Here is a 13,651-nt window from a genome sequence, read left to right on the forward strand (position 1 = left end):
AACTATTATTAGTCACAAGCATAAGCTTGTGAAAATTCTGGTCTCTTCCACATATTAGCACTAAATATTCAGTCCAAATGTGATAAAAGTCAGGTTTGTTAGTAGATCCACTGTTTTTCTGTTCACCATATTACATTAGTTGAAGATATATATAGGCAATCTGAGTCAAAATATTTTAACAGCTACTGCTATTATTAAAACAGAAATTATGGAATATGATCACCAAGTTGATGCTTAGAGAGAGTAGTTTTCCATTTATAACCTTGCTGTTACCAATTTTCTATAAAACATTTGTCAGAATCTTGCTACTTTGTATCAATTGGGAAATCCAACAAGAGTCATTGACACAGCATATCTAAAAGAAATCCACAAAGCAACAAAAAATAAGACTTATTTGTAAACAGGGTTTTAAAAAAAACTTTTTTTTTTTTTTTAAAGTGTAAAGATTTTTCTTTCTTCTACAAAGGCTAAGCAGTTACTGGTAGCTACACACTGGTTTTCTGTAGTGAATTTTCTCAGGGTCTCCCACTAAGCAAATGCATTTAGCCTGGAGGGTGACCGCAACCCAGGGACTGTAGTAGCAGATCCTGAGAGGTAGCTTTTTTTAGGTGGATTGCATTTAAACAGCATGTCCTTGCTGTTATCTACTTAAATAAATACATGCCTTCCCCATGGCTGCTTTCACTGAGAACGCAATTTTGCTGCTATTTTTAAATAGTCTTCACAACACAAATACATCTGCACATCACTGACAATTCAGAGCTGGCATAGGTGGCACCATCCTGTTTTTATATCAACTCTGTTCTGTGCTGGCTTATGATTTAAACCATATGGTGTTTTCCATCAGCTTCTAGGTGAAAGTAGTTGTAATTCCCTTTGTTATACACTGCAAATTCTCAAAGCAGCATATTTTAGCAAACACAGACCCCTTCTGTCCTTGCAAAACATGATCAATACAGTGGACATACCCAGACAGAAAACAGCTTAAATATTGGAATAATTTCTCATATTATAAATTCATTAATCACAGAAAATTGTATCTATTAAGATGAAGAATAACTTCTGATAACAAAAAATATATAATTAGTACAGAAAACTTTTTTCCATATTAAGCCGAATTTTTTCACCCAGATCAGTGAAATATTAGGATTTACATCAAACCCACAAAGAGGCTTTGCAACATCTTACTGTGCTCAGGGTTTTAATAAAGTTATTTATGTAAATTGTCTTGAGGATTCTACTTGATTAATTAACTTAATTAATAATGTTTTATGTAGATTTTTAGACATACAGTCTGTTTAATTTCTTGGCACTGATAAGATTGCCAATCTGCAAGAAATCCTATGAAAGTAGTACTCAGAAAAGAAACACTGCTGATAACACCACCTTGTTTTCTCAGTATGAACTGATCTGGAATTCCTGCATAGCTGCTGACATTAAAATGGGTGAATATAAAACAAACATCTTAACCTCTCTACTTTCTTCTTCTGCTTCCATCAAATGTTAGGTACAGTTGAAAACTTAACACTTAATGACTTCAAAGAAAGTACATATGCATATTGTACAGAATGAAATTTGTTCTACTTACACCCAGATTAGTTTTGAAATAGTTAACATAATTTTAATGTAATCTGTTGTCTGACACAAAAAGGTGGCACTTTCAGCTTCTAGAGATCAAGATATGTTGGAGATGCTTTAGGCAGTAGGTCTTGTTGTCCTTCAAACACTCACAATATAAAAAGGTTATCATGTGTATTATTATAATTACTAAGTTACAATAGTAAAAATGAATGAGATGGCAAGGTAGACCTCAAGCAGATCTCTACAAATCAATGATCTATTTCTCAGAGGTCTGGATTTCAGATATTCTTTCATATTTTTTAAGACAGGTACATATGTAGGAGTCAAGAAAACATATTTGTCTTTCCTGATGGATTCTAAAATATCCTTAAAGCACAGAATTAAAGAAAATATAAAAAACAAGAACATGGAATGTGCAAGTGTTCTTTTGATTACTGCATTTGGGAGACATATATATACACATGTATATCTTTTTGTTACACAGGATTTCAACTATTGTTATTTGCATTTTAATATAAATGTTATAATAAATTGCATTATATTTCCCCTACAAGATTAATTTATGAAACCATAGTGTGCTTGATGGTGGCAGCTGAACCCCTCAATGGAATTAATTAAAGGATAATCTCCATTGCTTTGTAGCATAGAAACCAATAAATGGCTGCTGAGATTAATAGCTGAAGCGAAGCTAAAGTGTTTAAGGAATTTCAAACCCCATTTATTACACACACCCTACAAAGCAAGAGAGATTATAGCTATACAGAAAAATAGAACATCAAAAAAAAAAAATACCAAACAAGAAAAACATAATTTCCTTCTCTTGTGAATATTTGAAAGTGAAGCTTCTTTGTATGCACTCTGTGGCATACACATGAACTTGGCTAGAATGAAAAAGGAAGAGGAATGAAGCTGAAAATATGTGCCAGCTCTTTTGATTGTTTGTCTAAAGCAAGAAGTAGCTGGGGAAAACAGTTTAAAAAAATATTAGAACAGGATATTATCAATGAAAATATGAGTCAATTTTTTTTTGAAGAGTTTGTTTGTGAAAGCTTAAGTTTTTATATTCAAGTCGGCATTTCCCAAACACAAACTGTGAAATGATATGGCTTGTGAGGCATTTGGAAAATGTTTTCTCCACAGCAGCTACCATGCTGCTCCTTTGGGTGAAATAGCTTCTGCAACTTCATCAAATCTCTCTAGCTGGCAGAAATGAGATTCATGTGATATAAAGGCCTTCTTCTACCCTTTGTAGGAGCAAATGTAGCATACAGGTGTATGCTACAGCAGATAAGGTGTTGTTCTCTGAAAGTTTCCTGAAGTGACAATTTTCAATGTCATTTTCAAAGGCATCATATAAACTTTTGACAGCAACCTTTTTTTTTTTTTTTTTTTTTTTATTAAGCAAATCAAAGGTTGTTTTTAAGTGCCAAAATATACTACTTTGTCATAATCTCTTTTTATCAAGTGTTCTCCTTAGCTTTGATTTCTTATTATAACCACTCTCTACAAACTTTTAAAAAATTATTATCATCATATTCTTCTACAAAAATCACTGAAAAAAAATATATGAAATTTTCATTTTAAAAGGGTTTTTCCCTTTATTTTTCTTCCTATGTAAAATTAATGAAGTTTAAAACTAATGAGGAATAGAGTGTGGTTTAAACTTGCCATACTCATAGAGCATTTTTAAAGCTGATAATGGCTCAACTTTCAAGTTAAAATGAATTAATCTTCAACTGAGGACAAAGACTTGTTTCAGGATAACAAAAGTATGTAACAAAAAGGGGGAAAAAAAAAAGTGAAATATATGTATCATTGCCTGGTCTGCTAACATCTGCTCTGGTTTCATGCCTGCCTAAGAAACCTGCCTCAGGAGTAGCTCTCCCTCTAAATCCATCTGTGTGAGAGTGAAAGGAAAAGAAACAGAAAAATCTCCCAGGATATGTGGCTACTTCATCATTCCTTCTGAGCTTAACAGTTTGGAGGGTCGAAATAGGAAGGGCTGGTGTGGAGGAAGCAGAATACAAAGAATTAAGTACTCACTTCCCTCACTTATGTTAACAATTCATATTTTGAAGGCAATGAATTTACACTAATCGTTAGAGTTAGAATTATAACTAGTAACATTAGATCCAAAGATGTATTTTCATCAATGACAACTAATAATGAGCCAGTAAGGTCATTCTTTGCATTCTCTTGAATACTGCTTTCTCAGCATTAAAGTCAGGAGTAAATTTACCTCATCTTCTTTTCCTTTATGCCTTACTTACATAGATGGAATTGTAGTTCATCCTTGCAAACTATTCCTAGACCTTCAGTAGTAATGTACTATGTAGTCTTCCCTACACAGATTTCCCTACACCTACACCACTCAAGTCCAGAATTAAAAGCATTTTACATACAGAAGCCTAATGACAATCATTCAACAAGCAGAAATACAGAACAGGAAATATCTTCATGAAAAGTCCCAGACCGTCCAAAACCTGACAAATATGATTTGGGGTGGTTTCTTTATTTTTAAACTGTGAAAAAAATCTCAACTTTTTATTTATTTATTTATTTATTTTTTAAACAATTCTCAGCTCTTGTTTTATTTAAAAGATTTTAATTTTCCTGGAAATCAAATTTTAAAAGTCTTACATTACAATAAATATTTTAAAAGACTATCTTGGAAATCTGAAGGCTTGAGTTATTTTGAGCGCTCAGATTTGAATCTGGTGAAGCTCTGTGAGTTTCCATCTCTTTCAGCAGACTTGAGGCATTTATCCTACTTTAATGAATGATGGCTTTCTCCCTTTTAAAATGATATTTAGTCCAGAAGTCTAACATAAATTTCAAAGTCCACTAAGCAATGTGTGACTGACACTGCCTCATATGACAGGTCTGAGTTTCATTCCTAGTGATAACTTATCACTATGTAAAGCATTTCTAGACATCTCAGCTGAGGCATATCAGGTATAAAACACTACTATATGTCTACATTCTGTATTCTGTATAATATTTGTTATCTTCTATATTTAATCACCATCAGTTGAATCCATACTCTAAGAAATTCCTGTCACTGATGCAAACAGAACGTTTGATCTGAAGACTATTCAGCTTTGACACATGTACTTCCCTGTATCCTTTTTTGTATGTGTTCCTCTAGTGTATCATTTGTATGGCAGACCACAGCTGAGAAGTTGTGGTCTGTCGTAATTCACAAATTCACATGTTCCTTATGTGAATATAATATAGATTCCTTGTAGCATGTCTGTTTGTAGTCCCAATGCTCAGCTCTATATTATGCACTGTTTCTGGGCATTTATTCCAGTGGGATTTATTCCAGTTCTGGCATTTATTGGACAAGATTCTTTATCTAAACTGAAATTCCAACCTGAAAAAGTCTGGTCATCAAACCTGAGCTATCGAACATACCCAAGAAAGGCTTTGGCAGAGATCTGAGTAGTCAAAATAAGGCTTGATGAACTGCTTGCCTACAAGCTCTTTTCAGTTTACATTTCACTTAGTCTTCCGGTGAACACAGTAGGAAAATGGTTATGTAAACAGGCTGTGGAGGGTTAACTTGTAAGATAGTGACATGGGAAAAAATAAATCTGTTACGAAGCAGAGATCTGTTTGACCAGTCAGCAGCAGGACCCATAGGGTAGCACACATTTCTCTGGGTATGCCTGCCTCCCTCACTCCCATTTCCCTGTGCATTACAGTTACACAGGACCTGTGTAATCTACCTGGCTACCACTGCACAGCAGAGACAGACTTCTTCATATTTATGTGCTGAAAAGCTCCCACCATTTTCAGCTCATCCTTACATTCCAAATCAAAAACACAGTGATCATTCTGGAAACGTTAACACAGAGCCTTTTCTTTCTTGACTATTCGAGCTTATAGCTTCTATTTGACCTATTACTCTTCTGTGTCTCAGACCATTTTATAGTTTGGCACCTGTGTAATACACTTCTGTGAACTGTGTTTAGCAAACAAGATTGCTGGTTTCATCTCTGAACACTGAACTAGAATCCCTAATGCTAAAACAATTTTCAATAGTTACATCTTACCAATTCCTATGGGACTTCAACAACGCTGCCCATCCGGTCAGATAAAATACTAAAAAACAGCAGGTAAAATGTACTTTAAATATTTTTTTTCTGTATTAATTATGTTTGGTGTTCTCATTTCATAATAGCTACATAAATATGTAGGGCAAATTTCTCGATTCTCATAAACATTGCAGACCCTGGTAGTTCCAGATGCTTACATTCCATGCAGAATTCCCTTCAGTGGCCAGTAAGAAAATAATAAAAAATGGTATACACATTTACAGGATCTTTCATCAGAGTCTCTGAGGGGCTTCAGAGATATGCTCATAGCAACATTTTCATCTTAGAGCTAAAGGAAATAAAACACTAAAAAGATTAAAGCCCAAACCTTTAAAGATGTCTTTGGAATTAATTGGAGCCTTGAAAACCTTTCAGGATCTGCACCTAAGTGACTTGTCCAAGGATGCACCCTGTGAGCAACTGGAAAATAAAATACAGGTGTCATGAATTCCTTTTTCATTATTTTAAGGCCACCAAAGAGGAATTATGCATATAGAGCAAATATAGCTAAACAAGTTCATGCAATTTATAGAAGAGAGATTTCCCCATCAACCATAAGTCCCATGGTATTCATGTGGCACGCCAAATATGCTTGTTGACTCTTGAGAGTAAGTATAGACAATCACTGTATAATCTAAGGTGAAATATACAGTCTTGTCATATATTGCATTTAGAGAGACCTCTAAACATGCAGGAGCTGTCATAATAGGTTGCGCACTTGTCTGTGTGTGCATGCATGCAAATACATTCAGTCCCATGGGATTATTTGCACAGAATCTGATTATGACAATTTTGACCATTTAAGCTTAGAAGACGAACTTTACTATATAGACAGTTGAGAAAAGGTTGATTCTTTCAAATGGGGATGAGGGTCCTGAAAGTTGTTGTCTGAAGTTCGATGATGTGAATAGAGAGTATAAGAGAACTTGATCTCAAGATCAAGAGATTCCCATCCTGATTTTTTCCATCTTCATTCAGATGCTTCATTTATGTTTCATGCTGACACACTGGTAATCATATCAGACAAGAGGGAGGGGAAGGAGGAATCAATATCCAGGTTTGTGAGAACAATTTTTTAATTTTATTTCCAGAATTTTACAGAGATTTAGAAAACTTCCATACCTGGCAATTTGCTGATGTGCTTTCTGTCAATAATTTTAACTAATGATGTGATCCTGCTTCTGTTGAAAATGTCACAGTTTTAATGGTGTATGACTGGACTTAAAAGGCAATTATACATTTTATTTAACATTCTGGCATTAAATAGCCTGCTAATCAGTTCAAAAGTTTCAGGATGAATTATATTTATATTCAACATCTAGTCTTCTGTATATTTTTGTATGTATTTTACATATAAAATAAACACATGTCATAATGTAGAATTTTACCCTATAGGATTAAGTCAAAATGTTTTTATTATCAATGACTGTGTTTGTTTTCTATTTTTTTTTTCTTTTCAGTTATAGAAGTGCTAACATTTTTTAGCTTGGTTCTTTGAAGAAAATACTGAGCTAAAACAATACAGCATGCTTTGAAAATTACAGGTATGAAGAAAATTAGAATGAAAAAGAAACCTCCTGGGTGAGATTATTCACAAGGAAACATGGAAACACTAAATAGATCACAGTTTTTGAAACAGGAAGAACCCTGGAGCCGGTGAGATTTGCATACTAATTAGAGACTAAGTTTATTCAGGCTCACAGGCTAATCTATCTTCCATCATAAGACAGCATCTGTTTTAGAAGATTCAACACCTTTTAGCTTGGCTGCTGGTGTTATGAAAGCTGAAATATTTTTCTGTTTTCATTATAAATTTTTGCTTTTGGGGGTTTACAATTCAGCAAGATTTTTTTTTTTTTTTTTTTTTGATATTTAAGCTAATTCTGTTTAGAAGTGGTTTTTATTGAAAAGATAATTTCAGAATCTTCCATTTGTGTCAAAAAAAAAACCACAACAACAACAAAAAGTGGGTAGGGGGTACCTAAGGGATGTGATTTACAAAATGGTTAAAAATCAACCACTGTCAGCATGAAGTAAACACTATCCAAAATAGTGCAAAAAAGTACAAAAATATACCTGATATCTGCAAATTGATGTTAATAAATGACCCTCATTTAATATCTAAGTGCATTTTTATTATTCCAATCCTCAAGACTATTCACCTTCTCCTATATACCTCAGTCCTTCTCTGTATTATTTATGTCCTTATTATTGATCCAACATTAGCAAATTTCATCAGCACAGTCACAATATTTACCAATAACATTATTGAAATTATTAAACAAATATGATCTCAAGTCCATTTCTTGAAAAGTTCCAGTTGCAAATTCCCTGCAGCACAATCAATACAAACCAATTTAACTCTACTGGCATGTGCTCATTTTCAAAACCCTTAACCTCTTTATGATTCATTTTACTCAGCTCCAATTTCCTTTCTGTTTATTTCCAGTCAACACTGTACTCAACATGTATATTAGCTTACATATCAATTTTAATATCTAAAAATATTCTTTAAATTGGACAATCTGTATTTCCAGATATCTATCTTGATTTGATTGCAATGAGAATATTGAAATGAAAAAGAAAAATTGTTGTAAATATTTCAAAATGAAGATGTACAAAAACTGAAGTACCTAGTACCTTTCTCCTATCAATCTCATAGGAAGGAAAATGTGTCAGAAAACTCAAAAGAATTAAAAGAATTATAGTGTTAGTTACTTTAATTAATCACTTCAACTCATATTAAAAATATTATATATATATTTATATACATTATTATATACATGTTCTGTTACTAGCATGGATTCTTTTCCCAGACCACAGCGTAAGTTGCTTACAAACAAATACTGGCAAATCTTTCTTAGCCAGAGAACATTTTTACTGAAGAAATGAGTTTTCATTAGTCATGTACACATGTACAGGATCCACCTGAAATAGTTGTTTGACCAGTCTTCCAATTTTAAACACAATACCTAGGGGCTATCATACTTTGTCTTTTCCTGGATGGGATTTCTGTTTCTGCCTGTTTGGTTCTTTTATTTCCAGATAACATTTGAAAGTTATGGTCTTAATACATAACTTTCATCTGTTCACACACAGTACATGACAGCTCTAATTTGAACATATTTGACAAATTTCCTTGACTCCTGTATGCTTTCTTGAAGACCACCATTGCTTTTTTACACCCAGCTGTAGTAACGATGGCCTTCTTACCAACTGGTGAGAAGGAAAATCACCTCCCCTTGACTCTATAAAAGCAGAAATTAATTAATCAGGCTACCATAATCTCATATGTATGAAAGTAGTTGTTGTTTTTACTAGACTTGTATCCTGATGTAGAAAAACAACAGTAATAATGGATTAGGCAGTTTCACTCAATCTGCCATCTAACTTGCTTCACACTACTGACTCTGTAGCCAAAAAGTCTACTGCACAGTCTTCTCTGAACCCACCTGTACAGTAGTTCTGTCAACTATGGGTTATCTCTCTTGTCAGTCAGATCTCTTGTTTAAAGCTAAAGGAAGTTTCCCTCAAGTAAGACTAGTGACAAAAGCTTTCCTCATCTACTGAAATGCAATGTTCTATTACTACACTAGTTATTAAAAGGTCATGATAAGAGTTCTGGATTTCAGCAAACACTGAGCTTAACATAAAAAACATTCCCTCTCTGACAGTTTGAGTCAGCTATAACAACTCATGTGTTTGAGTCAGCTGTAACAACTAATCTTAAGTCACAATAGCAGTCCCAAAACTTCTGCTTGTAGTAGTCTTTTGTAGATCTTTCATACTTTAATTTTGTGTAAGTAAAAATAATTTGGCTAATGGGTCTGTCACTACATAGACTGATCATGGTATATGTCTATCTAGAAGAGACATGGGATCATCACACACACACACACACACACACACACAAATCATTGCAGTGTAGCCAAAAAAGAAATATAAAAATCATGGTCTCAGATATTAATGGAAACATGTCCTTTAACTACCTCAGAATGAGAATTTCACTCCCTCTCTCTTAAATTGAGGGCTTGTTTCTACAAGGTTTATTTTACAGCCCCGAATAAACATTCACTGACATCCGACAGACAGGCTTCAAGGCACTGTATTGCTTCACAGTGTGCTAATGACAGAAAGGGGGACACAGTGACACAGCACAGGGTGATCCTGCAGTGATGTTGAACTAGTTCAGTGGGGCACACCCAATTTCCCTTCCTTGCAAGTAGTACAGAGAATGGGCAGGGGAAATAGGGCAGGACACAGCATTCCAAGCAGTCCCTGAATGTGGTAATAACTCCTTGGCAGTAAAAGGAATCTCCAAGTAGCCCTCAGACACATAGAACCAGTTTAAGGAGTGCAAAGACAACCTGGCATGCTCTTTTACACAACTGCGCCACACACAGCTGTTGTGAATTAATGAGGTACAATGCAAAATATTTTCTCACGACCATTTATTACAAATTTTCCTCAGTTTTCGAAGTGGTCCCTGTATGGTCTACATTTTCAACAGTTTTCTCTGGTTCTGCACAATCTCCATGAGATAACAATAAATAAAAAGTATTCAATATATCATTACTGATTCAAGTTCCGTTATTTGAAATGGTACAGAACACTGTACACTCCAAATTTTAAATATTACTAATAACAAAATACCTACTCACGATGTGTATATCATTTATCTCATAACACTGCAATGGTGCTGAAAGGCTTAAGTGCATTACACATTGCTGTGAACACTGAACTTCAGGACAACAGGGTTTCAACTATTTTAATCATGAAATAACTTTTTGTTTGCTGAGATATACTCATCTTCTTGATAGCAAAATTTCATTAATGTTGTCTTAGATTCCTGAGTGTAATATTGATGGTATTGTTGCTGTTATGAAGTGAAAAAAAGAACAGTGATAACATTCTGTATTCCCAATCTTTTACAAAAGAGTGTATTTGAAAAAGAACAGAAGAGAAAAATAAACAGAAGAACAAACAACAACAACAACAAAATCTTAGTCATATATAGTTGAATTTTACCAGGGGCTGCTATAAGTTTTCTCAAAAATGAAAACACATTATACTATTCATTGCTTCAATTTAATTCAAGAATCATGAAAGCAAATTAGAAGAGCCTCAAAAATCACCCAGTCTATGCCTTGACATGTGGTGTCTAATGTGTGGATTAGTCTCAATATTTAATCAGCTTCTCAAATTAAAGAATAGACACAATATTCCTTATATTACCAACAACAATCTGTCTCTAAAGTGTGACAAAAAAAACATCATAAGACAACTTTAATTCTGGAAAACCACGTTAAGTACTTATGTACAAACAGCAGCTGGTCATAATTCATAACTCATTTTTATGCTGGATATATTACCTTGCTTCATCTTTTTCACCCAGTGGGAGAAACTTATATGACCTAATTAATATATTATGTATAATATGAGATCTGGGTATTAAGTGCAGGTTATAGCAATTTATGATAAATGAGGTGTCACAGATAGAAAGCAAAGTAATGGAAGTATTAACTATTAACCAAAGAAATATGTATAATATATGTAACAAAGAGAACAATAGCCTTATAAACTTGTCTTAGAAATACATATTCAAAATAAAAGAAAAAAGACACACAAAATGCAGGCTGTGACACCTGTCTTTTTTTTTACCAGGCCAATTTTTTTTTACTATGTTAATTGGTGGTTTGTTTTTTTTTTTTTTTTCCTGAGTATTGGACTGACTGATATTAAATGAGGGGAATTATCTTGATGAAATATTAAGGAAAGAATTTCAAATGCATGATGTGAGTAATTGAGAAAGGAGTGCATTCACAATAATATTAACATGATCATTTTTAAAATACAACATATTTTAATTTCCACTTAGGTTATTTCCTGCTTTTTTTTTTTTTTTTTTTTTTGAGATATTGAATGAGCACGATCAACTACAAGTAAAGTCAATAGCATCAGAGTTGTTTCTGACACTCTGCCTCTTCACTTATGACAGAGAAATTACTCCACAGTGAGTTCCACACCCAGCATTGCAATCCACAGTTTCCATAAAGTGTAATCCCAAACACTCCAAGAGGTTGCACAGATAAGTACCAGCGAATAGGGTTTATGAAATAATTTCTAGTCTCCAATACTTACTAGCAATTTTTCAATAGTAGAAAGCTGTAGTGATATCTTTTACTAGCTCTGTATTTTCCTAAGACATACTTGATAATTATACTATATATTGGTGTGATACTAAATTAATTATCCTAAATTATTAAATCTGAATTTATTTCAAATCAACATAGAAAGCATATTTCTGAAAGATCATATTTCCTGCAATTTCAGTTTTATAAACCCTAATTCACAAAGCGTGTCCTAATCATTCATGTAAATTAACAGTTGTAATCAGTGGTATAGCTTTAGAAATTAATTTGATTTATAAATAACACGAAGTGAAATGGAAATCTCAGTCTTGAGCTCATAAACGTCAACTGCAATTTTTTTCCAGAACTGCATATTCTATGTATGTAAAGAATTTGCCACAAATGTAATCCACTTTTGTGGCTGAGGAAAAGGCAATGATGTTCAGTACTAATAAATAAATACATTAAAAAATACAATTAAATTAAATTTAGTTTCCACAGTAGCCCAGACTTAGTGCGGGAGTAAATCAATACAACTCTGCAGAAGCTAAAATATTTCTGGCAATTTGCTCAGGATCTGGCCCTCTATGTCTCACTGAAGTAATTTTTTTAAATGATTAAGTAAAGTACTGCACATATAAGGCATTGATTTTTATCATTGATTTTGTGCTAGCATTTGAGCCAAGCCTCAAAAAAGCTTGAACGTTTTATGTATTTACAGCTGTCTGTTGGCAAGGAATAATTCATTCCCTCCAAATGAAACACGCTCCTGAAGCTTATAAAAACAGCATTTTTCTAGACTAGATTTACAAACAGCTTCTTCAAATAAAAAGTTAGAAAATGTACTTTAAATCACTGAAACAAAAGCAGAACTCTGTGGTTTTTTTTTTTTTTTTTTTTTTTTTTTTTTTTTTTTTTTTAGCTTGTCAAACAAATAAGACAGATATAGATTATATTTTCCTCCCAGGAGATCTGCGATCTGCTCCATTGGCAGAGAGCAAAGATCAATGATGAATCATCATCTCATAACAAAATATTTCCAGTGACAAAATGAAGTGTATTTTTTAGCACTTTTCTTTAAATATGTATGTAAGAAAATTTTGGTTGCCTGTCACTGTATTTTTCCTAATCAGACAAATCCATTCCTCTTTTCAGCGGGAGAGCATCTTCTTTGGCTGACCAGAGACAATTTCAGAAACAGGTTCAATGTGGAGGAATCGTTAAGTGAGGCAGGACATGTGAATGTTGAGCAGTTGGGAGACAATGGGCTGGTGAAGCACCGTACTCAACTCACATGAGCCTTGGCACGTATGCAGCTGGCTGAGAGCCAATCAGGCTCAAGGACACGATGCCCTTGGGCCATCGGGAAAGTCCCTAAGGTGGGACAGGTAGCCAAAAGAAGGAGGACCAGACTGAAAAGCCCGGGAAGTGTCAGCCAGTCCTGAGCTTAGTTTCTGCAATATGTATGAGTTGATTATGTTCGAACTAGATAAAAGACGACTGAGCTATCCATTAAAGTTGAAGTTCACTGTTCACTCATATTGAGCGTCTGTGTCTTCCTTCCGTCGACAACAGTTCAACAAGAGAAGAACCTACCTTTGATTCATTTCAAAGCCTCTCCCTTAAGAGTGTCATATTCTAACACAACAATAATTCATTGGCTTTACTTTCAAAAGCAATTACCGATATGTATGAGAATATACCACCATCTATTAATCTAGAGTAATCAGATCACCAAAGTCTCATCTGGTTAATGTGTTATTTCAGAAGAAGTAAGTTTTTAAAATTGCAATTTCCTTTTCCCATGCTGTTTCAGAGCATGTGTCCAGCAATGTTGAA

At 33.9% G+C, this 13,651-nt stretch overlaps 1 protein-coding gene across 9 annotated transcripts in view; it reads right to left on the bottom strand.

Annotated features, from left to right (window-relative positions):
- The window catches only part of RALYL (RALY RNA binding protein like), a 413,930-nt gene that overhangs the window by 378,993 nt on the left and 21,286 nt on the right, over nucleotides 1-13,651 (bottom strand). The window contains exon 3 of one of the 9 annotated variants that reach the window (XM_038174141.2): nucleotides 6,010-6,101. The exons of the other annotated variants lie outside the window; for them this stretch is intronic. The gene's annotated coding sequence lies outside the window, so the exon portion shown is untranslated. The remainder of the gene's footprint in view (nucleotides 1-6,009; nucleotides 6,102-13,651) is intronic. 9 annotated transcript variants of the gene reach the window in all.

The sequence above is a fragment of the Anas platyrhynchos genome, chromosome 2 (assembly GCF_047663525.1).
Source record: "Anas platyrhynchos isolate ZD024472 breed Pekin duck chromosome 2, IASCAAS_PekinDuck_T2T, whole genome shotgun sequence".
Lineage (NCBI taxonomy): Eukaryota > Metazoa > Chordata > Aves > Anseriformes > Anatidae > Anas > Anas platyrhynchos.